Here is a 15,019-nt window from a genome sequence, read left to right on the forward strand (position 1 = left end):
TTGCTCCAGCCTTTTCTATTCTGATTTTGAGTTCCTGTAAGTAATCTCCTGTGGAGTTGATCATTATTCCAAGGTATGCATATTGGTCGACTCGTTCGATATTGGATCCGTTTATGAAGAGATTCTCGTTATTTCTTTGAGTTTTTGATATTCTCATAAACTTTGTCTTCTTGACGTTCATTGTTAGACCGTGTATTCTTGTCCAAACTCCGCTATTCTGGTCATCAGCCTCTGAAGATCTCCAATATTTTCAGCTAAGATGACAGTGTCATCCGCATATCTAATGCTGTTAATGGGAATTCCATTTACCTTTATTCCAGCTGTTTCACCCTCAAGAGCTTTTTTCAAGATCTCTTCCGAGTAGGCATTAAAAAGAATTGGCGACAACACGCATCCCTGTCTCACTCCACGTCCTATTTTAATTTCCTCTGATAGCTGATCGTTAACACGCACTTTTGCTCGTTGTTTATAGTATAAATTAGATATAATCCTGAGGTCACTGTAGTCTATGTTCTTTGATTCCAGCACATGCATTAATTGTTCATGTCGTTCTTTGTCGAATGCTTTATTATAGTCAATAAAACACGCATATATATCTTGATTGACGTCCAGGCACCTTTGTATAAGTATGTTAAGTGAAAAAAGAGCTTCACGAGTTCCTAGGCCTTTGCGAAACCCAACATGTCAGGTACCTACTTAAATTTATTGGCCTGTTCTAAAATGTGCCCGTTTATTGTGCAAAGTTGAGGTACATTGTGGTTTCTTCGGATTGACATCACTTTGGTTTTCTTAATGTTTACTTTCATATTGTTATCAGATTGAGTTGGTCCTGTCGATGAGTCATTGCAGACCCAAGTCGGAATCCGCAATCAACACCGTATCATCGGCATATCTGATGCTGTTGATATTTACGTCATTCACCTTGACTCCGTCCTTGGTGGACATCCTCCAGTGTCTCTTTAAATATAAACTCGGGGTAAGGTAAAGGTATAAAATAAAAAAAAATAGCAGGGGTGACAAAACACATCCTTGTCTATCTCCCCTCTTAATTTCTACTTCTGCGGACGTGGAACCTTCGAAACACCAACTAAAAGACATAAATATATGAACCCAAACTACATAAAAGACATTGAACAATTTTCCCCGACTATCCACTACTGTTTTTTTGCCGACAAAATACAAAAATAAGTCGCGAAAAAGCTATTCTCCAATATAAAAAATTTCAAGTTGAGCAAGCTGGAACTTTAATATAGCTTCCAAGGGACAATGATAGTCAAATGCATCTCTCTAATGGGAATCAACAAATATAACAAACAGCCCACTACAAAAAGAAAAGTCTAAACAATTGCAAATCACCTTATATTTCAAATAAATAATGCTGACAAAAATCCCGACATGAAGAATAATAAGAGCGTGGGCTTTCAAGGCCAGAGTCATCATAAACAATTTGTCTTCCGGGTTTGTACTGTGTCGGTTGAGTGTGACTTATTTATGAGTTTTGCTCGACATTTTACTGTCCATTCAGGTACTATCTTTTGATGAAAAGTAAGAGGTGATACATATATACAGTATGTATCACTTCTGCACCCTAAAGTATGTACAGAGTGTACAATATGCACTCAAAAAAATGAAAAACAACAAGGCTCCAGGAGATGATGGAATAGTTACAGAAGCTATAAAACTTGGCGGAACTTCTCTTCTGAAAAAAATACGAGACCTCTTCACTCTCTGCTTGTATAGTCAAAAAATTCCTATAGTTTGGAATAACTCCATTACAATTCTTCTGCATAAATAGTGTGACAACATGAACCTAGAGAATTACAGGCCAATTTCTCTACTCAACCATTTATACAAACGGTACAACAAAATTATAACCAATCGATTGGAAGTAAAATTTGAACTGTATCAGCCAAGAGAACGGGCTGGTTTTCACCCCAACTACGGTACAAATGACCACCTACAGTGCATAAAAGTCTTGATTGAAAAATCAATTGAATACAATAGACCTCTAGTTCTAATGTTTATAGACTTCCATAAAGCGTTTATACTATCAAACTACCCGCACTTCTAAAGACATTGGAAGAGTGTCGAACTGATCATAGGTACACCAATATTATAGCAAATATATACAGAAATGCTACAACACCTATTAATCTGCACTGTCCTACCAATAAGGTACATATCAGGAGAGGTAATAGACAGGAAGACACTATGTCGCCTAAGTTGTTCATTACTGTACTTGAACATGCTTTGAAGTCACAGGAATGGGAAAATTAAGGAATAAATATCGATGGTGAGATGCTTAGTAATCTACGATTCGCAGATGATATTGTTCTGATTTCAGATGACCTAAAACTGCCCATGATATGTTGAATGGACTCAGCGATGCAGCACGTAAAGTAGGTGTAAATATTAATTACCAAAAGACAAAAATGATGACTAATTTAGTTCCGAGCCATCCTTTAAAGGTAAAAGACGTCGAAATTGAAGTTGTTGACAGCTATATACAATGCCGTAACCAGGATGTTCCTAAGAGGGGGTTACAACTACTGGAGGGTTTCTGGGGAGTATGGAATAGTAATGGTGTTAAACGTATAGAGCTCAAAGTACATCCCAATGGGAAGGGTTATAATCCCCAAACCCCTCCTGGTTACGCCACTGGCTACATATATGTACCTTGGACATATGGCAAAAAATAGCAGAGACAATCAAACTGCTGAACTGCTAAGAAGAATAACTCTGGGATGGGCAGCATATGGAAGACTGCGTGATATTTTTAAAGGTGATATTAGCTTAAAAAGAAGAGCCTTTAATCAATGTATCCTGCCTGTTCTTACATATGGCGCAGAGACATTTACTGTAACAAGGACATCTGCACGAAAACTACAAGTGACGCAACGTAGAATGGAAAGATCATTGTTGGGCATAACGTTGAGAGATAGGGTAAGAAACGAAGAAATTCGTAGAAGAAGTGGTGTGGAAGACATTATAAAACACATAGCCAAAATTAAATGGAAGTGGGCAGGGCACGTAGCTAGAATGAAAGATGATAGGTGGACCAAAAAAATTTGGAGTGGAGACCGAGAGCGGATAGACGAAACCCGGGAAGACCACCCACAAGATGGACTGACGACATCAAGAGGATTTGTACCTACCAACTGGATTGCAGCAGCGCAAGATAGATCTGAATGAAAGTTTTTCGAGGAGGCCTATGTTCAGCAGTGGACGACTATGGGCTGCTGATGAAGAGGTGATACTCAAAACCAGAGGCAAAACAGACATAACATAACTCTTCCAAAAATTGTATCCCAATTGGCAAAAAACGAAGGATTTACGACATAATATACTTTCCTCTAATGTTGGCGCTTAGACTCATAGTGTGAAAAGTATGCTTTTTTTCTCGTTTATTAGTTCTCTTTTCTTCTGACACTTATGAGATGAAAAAAATCTCTATTATTTTATTATTAAGAAAATACAAATAATTTAACAAAGAAGTGTACATTTAAGAATATGTATATAACTAGCAGAAACTAAATATAATCAAAAACAATGCACGAGAGATTACAATTCAAATAAGTTAGTCGATATGATAAATTTGTAGCATTAAGTACATAAAAGAAAAGCTCAACAAAAGGCTTCAGCATGCTCAACCCTGTTTGGAGGCTGGCCAGTATATTACAAAGACAAAGATCCGAAGATTCTAGTCAAATGTCATGTCTGTTGTACTCTACGAATGTGAAACCTGTATGGTGGTAAGCGGTTATTTACTATACTGGAATGGGGTTTGTTTAACAGGAAGGCACTATGTACTCATAACTTCTTTATTTGGTTAAACTAATACCGTATAAATGTATTCAGTTGATAGGTGACATTATTCTGCTCTAACGGCAGCAACCTCTCAAACCTAACTAACTAATTCGACTGACCCACTAATCCCTCAAATCTGATCGTGTTCCCATATTTATCAAATACTTCGTTATGTAAATATGTTTGTATATATTCTCGTTAGTGTGTCAAATGAATAGTCACAACCTTGTTGAGTAAGCAAAACGTGCAATTCAGCTAAGGTGTTCTACTTTGCAATTATTATAACAAATATGCGTAATGTTTACTGTTTCATAAATAAATATCTGACGAATACTTTAGTTAATTTAAGGATTTCTAAAATATCTAAATAATGAGATAAATCCCATTATATCATCCCCCTTAGAAAAGAAAATTTTCTGAGCCATGTACCGTGCTTCCTTTTTCCTCCCCGAAGAGAAGAAAATTTTCTTATTATCATCATCAACTGATTACGTTATATGTATAGATTTATAAAAATTTTACAGAAAAAAAATATATAAACAAAATTTACAAATATATACAATTTATTTCAGTAATTATCAAACATTGTCTATTGTTAGTTATTTCTCTCCTTATGACTCGCGAAAATCTATACTCAGAAATTGAATTTTATACTTTACTTTGATTTCAGAATTTTAAAAAAATTACAACTCCTACATTTGAACTTACTTGTTAATTCTACTTCTTTACTAGACCTTTAAGACAAATCTTTTGATGTTCTCCAATTTTTAATATTCTTCTATTAGAAATTATCTCTTTTTTTCTTCTTCTTCTTCTTGTCTGGTACTTCACAATAATTACATATTTCTTCATTTTCTTTATAATTAGTGCTTTCTTTATCGTGTACTATTAAACAAAAATCTTCTTCTTCTTCATATTTCTTCATTATTTCTTTATCATTTACTTTATATTTCATATATATCTTCCTTCTTATATTTGTATTATTTTCATAATTCTTCATTTAGGTATATCTATCATTTACTTCATAAATTCTTCATTTTCTAACACTTACCTACTTGATGGGTAGTTTTTCGCAACTGTATACCCTTGAATTTGCTTCCGGTCCTTTTGCACGTCCTTAGTCGTGAGAAGGTTTGTTCCAAGAAGACAAAATGGATAGTTGTGCGCTTAAAAAAATCTTCTACATCTTGCATCCCTAAATTCCTGTCTGATCTGATATACTCAGTCTAGGTGAGATCCAGTTAGTTTCAAAACACGAAATGGGTATGCTAATATCTTCTAATTTTCATTTTGTACCTTTTCCTTGACAATAGTTGGTTTTTATTGTCTAAATTGTCTTTAATTGTATTTTATTATAAAATATTTATACTAAAATTCGACCGATATTAAAAAATTAAAATAAAAAAGTCGGTATCAAAAAAAAATTCAGCATTCAATTATGAAAAAAAAATCGAAAGAAAGTGTTAATAAAAATAGACCATATTTTGTTAGAAAAAATATCATGAAAATCTCCTACTAATGAAAATCTCCTGAAATATCATGAAAATCTCCTATAAGCATAAAGAAATTTTCAGCTTACAATTGCTGAGTAATTAATATTAAGTCTGGACGTCCATCAAAATATTTACATAAAAGCTACTAATGAGAAAAACCTACAATAGCTAAATAGTTTATCTAAATTTTTGTTACCAGTTAAATAGAAGTTCAGTTTCTTCACGCGAATAGTCACTTTTACGTCACAAAAATAATCTCTATTTCTTTAATTGAAATACAGTCTTACATGACCTCATTCGAATAAAATAAGTATATCTATTTTATAGAAATTTATTTTATATATTATACTAAAAATTATGTTACTTGAAGCCATACAAAGTATTCTTCTTAAGTACTTCTTAAGTCCATAGTACTTTTTACTGTAGGTACTGTAACTTTTTGTACTGTAGGTACAAAATTCTCTTCAATTCTATTTTTCCATATCTTTTGACATTAATCTTCTTCAAATTATCCTTAATACTTGTCTTTCTCTAGGGCAACTTTTTAAGTCTTAATATTTAATCTTCTTTTGTCTTTTTCCTCAAATGGGATTTTCTTTTCCTTTAATATAACTCCGTTACTTCAGTGTATTTATATAACTTGTTTTGTTTTTATTTTTCTTCTTATATCAGTTCATCATAATTTCTTAACTGACTTTCTTTTCGTCACAAATCATTGTATAAAAATAATTCACTCTCTCACGAGGAAATTCGTTTAATCAATAAAAATTCCATATGCCATTATGGTAGTAGTTGTGGTCTTTATCACGAGGACGAATTTTATTAGTCCTGTGTACGTGGAATAATAATACTCCTTGTATATAAAAAAAATTATTTCTTTTCCATAGTCATTTTTAATTTTTCCTTTTTAGGATATGTTTCTTTGTCTTGTCGTATTTATCGTAAGTAAAAATCTTTGCATTTACGTGCATTTCTCAACAAAAATTTTCATTGATTGAGACATTTCCGTCTCGAATATAAGTCCTTTATGCTGGATTTTCCAAATTCTGTCCAACATCTTTAAATACTTTCTTTTATCTTTCCTTATTTATAAACATATTGTTCGAATACTAATATCTTATATTTTCAGGTTAATTTTATTTATCATAATAAAATTTCTTCATAAAAATTTGTCGTTTAGCGAATTCCTATGTAGTTCATTCGTTTCAATTTTCAATGTCAAACACGTCATATCATCATAATATTATACTCGAAGTACTTAGTTTAAAAATAGTATAATAGTAAACTGTTATAAACAAAATAACTTCCGTATGCAAAAATGCATTTTCATCAAGTATAAATTACATCAAAATCAAAATAAACTTATTTACTATTTACCTACTCGTATTGTTAAAAATAATTCTTTTAATATACATTTCTTACTTACGATATAATATAAGAATTGCTATGTTTCTATTAAAGTAAAACTATCGATTAAGATTAAGATTATCTATATATGAAATGTAATTACAAAAAAAAATCTTCTGAATTATTTAATATGGGGAAATACTTCTAAAACTTAATAATATACGAAAAAAATTTTACCTAATTTACTTATATTTAATGAAAATTAATAATTCTAGTTCTTCTTAAATGATTATATTTATATTTTATTAATAAAAAAACTATTCATATCTGTGAGACTGTATATGCAATTTAAAAAAATAGCTAAAAAGTTACTCACGATTACAAATCTGTCCACTAGGTAATGTCCATTCCTTTCCATTTTTGTCCTCTTGACGTTTGGGCGTGGTCCCAAGTCTCCAAACCTTCGTCCATGTCGACGTCTACCATTTGGACACCGTTTTCGTTGGCCTCTCCAGCTCTATATAGTCCGTCCCATTCCATCTAACGATACCAATTAGTATGAGGATTGGTACTTTACCCCAAATTTCCTTCGTTTCTTCCAGTTTTTTGCCATCTTTTTTTGTTTTCTACTGCTTCAGAAGTCCAGTCCGTCTCTCAGGTCGCCATATGGTGGTGGCTGGATATTTACTATACTGGAATGGGGTTTGTTTAACAGGAAGGCACTATGTACTCATAACTTCTTTATTTGGTTAAACTAATACCGTATAAATGTATTCAGTTGATAGGTGACATTATTCTGCTCTAACGGCAGCAACCTCTCAAACCTAACTAACTAATTCGACTGACCCACTAATCCCTCAAATCTGATCGTGTTCCCATATTTATCAAATACTTCGTTATGTAAATATGTTTGTATATATTCTCGTTAGTGTGTCAAATGAATAGTCACAACCTTGTTGAGTAAGCAAAACGTGCAATTCAGCTAAGGTGTTCTACTTTGCAATTATTATAACAAATATGCGTAATGTTTACTGTTTCATAAATAAATATCTGACGAATACTTTAGTTAATTTAAGGATTTCTAAAATATCTAAATAATGAGATAAATCCCATTATACCTGGAAAGTGACGAAAACCCTTACAGACAAACTGCAGGTCTTTGTTAGTAAATGCCTACGAAGAATTGTTCGTATTTTCTGGCCCAAGTGAAATCCGCAAGGAAAAAGAAAAAGAGGTCACCCAGCACAAACTTGGAGAAGATCCATTATGGATGAAGTAAGAGGTCAAGGAAAGTCTCGGAATGAGGTGAAGGTCTTAGCGCAAAATAGAACTGGCGTTTTCACTGAAGCTCTATGCTCCACTTAGGAGTTCAAGAACCTTATAGGTATATAGAAAAGACAGAAGAAGTTGAAATAATATTACGAGGCGCTGTTAATAGAGTATCAAATCAAAAGTCCAATATTGATCATTATTTGATATAGAGTCCAATATGGATATGGAAAGCCATGAAAAAGAGCTACTAATCATGAAACCTTGAAAAGAGATCCATACCCCTAATTGCGGCCCTGTGCTTAGAAGAAAAGTCGAGAAAGATCTAATCATGGATGAAGACATAAAGAGCGTCAATAAGGGAAGAGAATACAGAATGGGAACAATGAAATTAAAATTATCTATCTTCTCTGATTACAAGTCAGAAAATTAGAACAATAGCAATAAGTAAAGAACCAATAAGATGTAAATTGGAAGTGGAAGTCGATGGATGAAGAAGTAATGGAAACACCCGGGCTTAGGTGACTGGCGCCCTGGGCAAATGGTCTACTGGCGCCCCCTTTATTACTGTAATCTATGTTACTTATATTTTATGAAGTAAAGTAAATAACAAGAAAACACGTCTTTCATACACAAAACTGTAGACATTTATTTCTACATAATTCACACTTCCAGCAAATATTCACAGCGTATTAACTGATTGCAGTGTTACCAGCTCTAATATTATTATTATTTTTTAATATATGAATAATAATGCTTGATTTTAACTTATCATTATTATGTTTCTTACTATTTTTATTTTACATTTCCGGTAGCCTGTATTATACCGGGTGTCCACTTATATTTTCCCCCATTTTAACTGCCTATAACTTCTAAACGGCTCTAGATAGAAATATGCGGTTTTCGCTGAAATGTTTTATTTTAGTAAAAGTTTTGTCTGAATGGATTGAATTTTTTATATCTCTTTCAAATACGAAAAGAAAAATGGCGGATTTTTGAAAAAAACGTTGTTGACTTTTTTTTTAATGGAACACCCAGTATATTTTTTTGTAAATTGAAAGAAAGGTCATTCACCTATCCAGCGATAAAAAGTTTTTCAAAATCGGTGGTCAAATCATTGAGTAATTAATTTTTCAAATGAGAGGTGCAACGTGGATATCACATACCTAAATAACATAACTAAGCGAATTGATGTGATTTCCACATTGCATCTCTCATTTTAAAAATTAATTGCTCAGATATTTGACAACTGATTTTAAAAAAATTTATATCGTTGGATAGGTAAATGACCATTTTTTCAAGTTTTTATGTAAATGACCATTTTTTATATCGCTTTTAAATAAAAAATGGCGGATTTTTGAAATAAAAAGCGTTGTTGACTTTTTTTATTGAAGCACCCAGTATATTTTTTTGTAGCTTGAAAAAACGGTCCTTTACTTATCCAACGATATAAAAAATTTTAAAATCGGTTGTCAAATAACTGAGCAAATAATTTTTAAAATGAGAGATGCAATGTGGAAATCACATATTAGGGAGTTTTTGTGCACACAAATACGTAAACGTAACCCATCTTTTTGACATATACGCTTGCGCATTAATAGTTGAACTCCCGTATCTCGATGCGTATTACCTAAAGTAGCGCTCTGATACGTACGTGAGAACGCATCCCTATCGAGACGAAAGTCACCGAATGCACACGAGGATCTTGCCCGATTGGCGATTACCTACCAATGGCTACCAAATGAACATTTTATCAGCGTACTACCAGTACCCGTTTATAAATATTTAAGGTTATATTGGTTATTGGTTTAGTCTATTTGAGTAAAATTATTCTGTGTTTGTAATTGGAAATTGGAACTTCAAAATAGATTTAAAATTTTATTGTTTTCAAGTTGTCTATTAATAAAGCAAAACAAACAAATCTTGTATTAATTTAAGAAATACAGTGATCACCACAATTATTAACTTGATAAATAAATGAGCTAATTTCTGTAAAGTTTTCAAATAAATATGAACAAACTAAGTATTTACATTATACTGGAATTCTGATGTAGGTACAATAATTTACAACTAAAAAGTAGGTATAAACAAAAATAAAAAAATTTTAACCTAAGGAAAAATAATATTTTTATATTTAAATAGAAGCAATAAAAACCATACAATTTCATCATTCATTTATCTTTTTTTACATTTGTATATTAATTGTATATTGTGTGAACATTGTTTTATTTTTTTAATGTCAACGGAATTTAAAAATTACTTTACGATTTGCTTTACGTTACGTTAAGGCAGTCACAAAAACTACCTATTTTAACGTTCATCCTCTACGACACGTTAGTGGCTTTACGTATACGGAGATGCGTACGTTACGTAGCAACAAAAACTCCCTAATATCATTTTGCTTAGTTATGTTATTTAGGTATGTGATATCCCCGTTGCACCGCTCATTTTAAAAATTAATTACTCAGTGATTTGACAACCGATTTTGGAAAACTTTTTATCGCTGGATAGGTGAATGACTTTTCTTTCAATTTACAAAAAAATATACTGGGTGTTCCATTAAAAAAAAGTCAACAACGTTTTTTTCCAAAAATCTGCCATTTTTTTTTCGTATTTGAAAGTGATATAAAAAATTCAATACATTCAGACAAAACTTTTACTAAAATAAAATATTTCAGCGAAAACCGCATTTTTCTATCTTAAGCCGTTTAGAAGTTATAGGCAGTTAAAATGGGGGAAAATATAAGTGGACACCCGGTATTTACTTGTTCTGTTCTATATATTTTTGAAAATTTTGTGTCAGATATTTTTTAGTGGGTAATTTGTTTCTCTAATTTATTTTTATTATCTCTTTTATTGTGCGCCCCCAAAAATTTGGCGCCCTGGGCAAATGCCCAGTCTGCCCATTTATAGCCCGGGGCCTGAATGGAAATAAAGAAATGCAGTAAACAAAATTCTTTCTGGTATTATTATCTACAATAGATTTTCTCCGCGAATATAAGCGGTGATTATGAAAATGGGTTCAGACCAAATAAAGCCAATACAGATAATATATTCATACTAAGAATGATTTAAGAAAAAGCTTATGGATACGACATAGAACAATATAATATGTATATTGTTGTGGAATTGTTTTTTTTAAGGAAATTCAAAAAAATTAAATTTATCTCAACGACCATAAAATCATAGTTTTTCATCACCCTGTATATGACCAAGATTGTATAGAATTTAATTTTGCTATTAAACAAGTGTTTTGGAAAAATTAAAACGATTAGTGATACTTATTCGACGAAATGGACGGTACATTAATAAACAAGTGGGTGATTAGAAAGTGGACAGAGCGTTGACGGGACAATAACGTTTTTTAAGATCCTTCCGGGAAGGTATTTTAATGTGGTAAACAAACTGTATTAGTTTTTAGTTGTAAAAGTAGAAAGTAGTAAAGAATATTCTTTGAAATTTGACAAATTGGGAAAGTTGTTGGAAGACTATTTGGTTTCTTAAGAAATAAATGGTTTGAGAGAGGCTGTTGTTTATTGGATGGAAAATATCAGGAGAAGGGATAATGTATGTGAGAGTATGGATTTGAGAGAAAAATAAAGACACTGTGTAATTGACATCGGAAGAGAGCAGTCCAATTTTTTATAAAGTGTAGAATCAGTGTGGAGTGGTGTGATCGACCTTTGCGAGCAGAATCAAGTTGAAACCAAATCGTCGACCGGTTGAAGAGTTAATTTTCCTGGTTCGAGGGAGATTCCTTTGTTTTGTCTAGAACGAGTAGCTGATTATTATCCGTTTGTGCACAAGATGTTCGAGCAAGTCCTGTGTTTTTTCTTGGAAGCAGTTTGGACGAGAGGAACTTTTTCGCAACATCCAGAGAGTACGTGTTGGGAGAATCAAGGGCGGCGCAATCCAGAAAACGAGGGAGTGAAGAATAAAAGGTTAGTCAAATCATTTGTCGGAATTGAGAAAATTTATTTATATCAAAACCATATTTGTTTATTTGTTTATTGAACAATTTTTTAACGCAGTTTATTGGTCGAGGTGGTCATTTGAAATTTGAGAAAACAATTCCAAAGAAGAAAAGTAAAATTCATTCAATTTAGTATGAGTAAATAAGAAACCAATCAAATAAATATTTTGTCAAAACAAAGAGATATCAGAGTTAGAGTTTAATTTATTAAGTTAGAGATTGTTGCAACAAAGTTAAATTTTAGTATTTTTGAATCTTATGTACACGGCTTATTTGATAAAAACAATAGATTACATTTATATGATTTTGAGTGTTTTCAATTTCCCTGTTTCTACCCTGAAAGAAGTAAGCAACCAGAAATACTAGAAGCCACAGATCACAGGTATTGTATCAAATATAAGATTAGCCCTGAGAATAAAATTGATTGGAAAATTTAATTGGAATTTAGTTGTGTTTTTACATAGGCAAGAAATGAAATACTTGAATAATCAATTAAATTAAGAATTTGCTAATAGGGCTTTTCATTCACAGTCATTTGTTTCGAGCTTCTGTCATGTGTCACATAACATTAATATATCTACGTCATACGTTATTGATATAACCAATGATACAAACCAAGGACGTATGACGTAGATATATTAATATTATGTGACACATGACAGAAGCTCGAAACAAATGACAATCGATGGAAAGCCCTATAAATCTAAATAAATAGAAAAAGTAGAGCATAACAATATATAGACTTTAAACTCGCTTTTTATAGTGTGAAATTAAACAAAATGCTGAAAACACATTCATAATCTAGGTATAGGTACCTAACAAAAATGTTAGTCTCTGTAAGAGCCGCAGTTAGAGTTAATGGAGAACTGATTCCCCTATTTGACATCAATGTGGGAGTGAGATAGGGAGACGCACTATCAACCATGCTGTTCAATCTAGTTCTTGAGGCAGTCATCAGAAAACCCAATGTGACCGGCCATATAAATACTAAACCAGTAAAAATTACTGCATATGTAGACGATGTAGATATCATTAGTAGGAGCAGGGCCCCCGCTACCATATTTGCAAAGTGTGCAATGCACACGGGCGCCATCCTTTAGGGGCGCCAAAACCGGGGTTAAAAATTGCAAAAAAAAACAAACAAACAAAAAAACAAATATTAAATTTAAAATAAAAGTTTAGAAATTAAATAGGATTAAGTATAAACACACGAAATTTTATTAGTATATCAACCAGTTACTGTCGATTTCCATTTGCAAGAACATGTCAGAAGTCAGGCATTTTAATTTATTTTGTTATGATTTTATTCTGCTTGTTTCATTTTGATATTTTAGTCTACAAATACTATACTCCGTCTACCGAACAGACGGAGTAATCACGTGAATAAATCAAAATATTTCTTTAAAATACCTTAACTTACGCCCTTGTACATAATACTGATAACAAGGGCGCCCTTGTACATAATACTGATTCCAAGGGGGCCATGGGGGCCATGGCCCCCTCCGAGAATTTATGAAAAAATAAATTTAAATATTTGCAGTTCAAATGTTTTTAGTTTAAAACACATGTATACAAATCAGGGATAAATATATTCTCTGGACTAGAATTGAACAAAAGGAGTAACGAAAGCTTTAAGAATGACATAGGATATTTTGTAAAACAAAATGTTGACAATTTTACAAATTGCCAATTGTCAGAACGACCTTTCCAGCCATCAAAATCGTATCAATTTCCATACTTTTTACACACAAATAATAAAAAAGAAATGGAACGATACTTGGGTCACCAGCACTTACAACAAAGGTGTTGGTTGGTACTTTCCAACAGTCAAAAGGGATTGCTTTACAAGTATGTATTGTGTTTTATTATTCTAATGAAAAATATGGTCGCAATAAAGGGATAACAGCCGAAGGCCTTGTCACGAAACCTTTCACATTTTTCGCCAAACTCATGGGCAAAGATGGAACCATAACAAGCCATGAAAAAACATCATACCACAAGGAGTGAGTTCAGGTTGGACTGGATTTTCTACAAAGTTATCGCAACCCACAAAATTCAGTCATTAACCAGATAGACTCTCGGAGTTCTAAACAGATACAAGAAAACAGAGCAAGACTACGACCAATAGTAGAGTCCATAGTGTCCGCAGGTCGACAAAATATTCCTCTAAGAGGCCATCGTGATGATAGCCTCCGGCTTCTGGATGAAGATGATGGACCTAGCAATTAGGGGAATTGTTAAGGTTTAAAATGACATCAGGAGATAAGACTCTTAAACAACACCTATCCATAGCAACTTCCCAAGCAACATACATTAGTAGCACTAGTCAAAATAAATTATTGATAACATGTTGTGGTAAAGATATAATTGAACAAATAAAGAATCAGCTTCAAAGTGAAAATTATTACTCTGTCATATTTGACGAAACGGCCGATGTATCCCACGTGGAACAACTTTCTCTAAATTTGAAATACATACACAATTAAATACAACATTCGTGCAGACTTTGTCAAGTTCACTGACGCTTATGAGAACATAAAAATGGAAGAACAAGGCCTGACAGAAGAAGCATTGGGAAAAATGGTATTAAACTTGTTGAAAGAACTACACTTATATCCGAAGAAATGTGTAGGAATTGGTGCTGACTTTAATAATACTTTAATAACGATAAGTTTTGAGTGTCCTTATGGTACTCAAAAGTGTGTGAAAAGTACCTTAAAATTCACCATTGTAACCCTAATTTTTAAAAATTATCACCAGACCCCCGGTAACCCTCCCCAAAAAAAGTTCATGGCCCCTCCCGAAAATCGGTCCTGGATCCGCCCTTGACTGATAACACCAATATCGAATACCTTGTGATCGGTATTGTGTACAAGGGTGTGAGTTACGATATTTTGAAGAAATATTGTGATTTATTCAAGTGATTACTCTGTCTGTTCGGTAGACAGAGTATAGTCCACTTACAGTTTTTGCTGTGAATTTTAAAGAACCGCTTATATTGACATGAAATTTGTCATACCCACAGCTAACAAGAAAATAAGTGATATTGTGCCGATGTGTGCTTTTGTACCAGGGGGTATTCTCGGGGGTGAAAAAACATACGTTCAAAATAAGTCCGGAATTGGATAAA

The 15,019-nt window shown here is 32.7% G+C and overlaps 1 protein-coding gene across 4 annotated transcripts in view; it reads right to left on the reverse strand.

Moving 5' to 3' along the window:
* Nucleotides 1–15,019, reverse strand: part of LOC126893416 (solute carrier family 41 member 1-like) — a 139,048-nt gene that overhangs the window by 58,443 nt on the left and 65,586 nt on the right. The gene's annotated exons all lie outside the window — the stretch shown is intronic.

The sequence above is a fragment of the Diabrotica virgifera genome, chromosome 10 (assembly GCF_917563875.1).
Source record: "Diabrotica virgifera virgifera chromosome 10, PGI_DIABVI_V3a".
NCBI lineage: Eukaryota > Metazoa > Arthropoda > Insecta > Coleoptera > Chrysomelidae > Diabrotica > Diabrotica virgifera.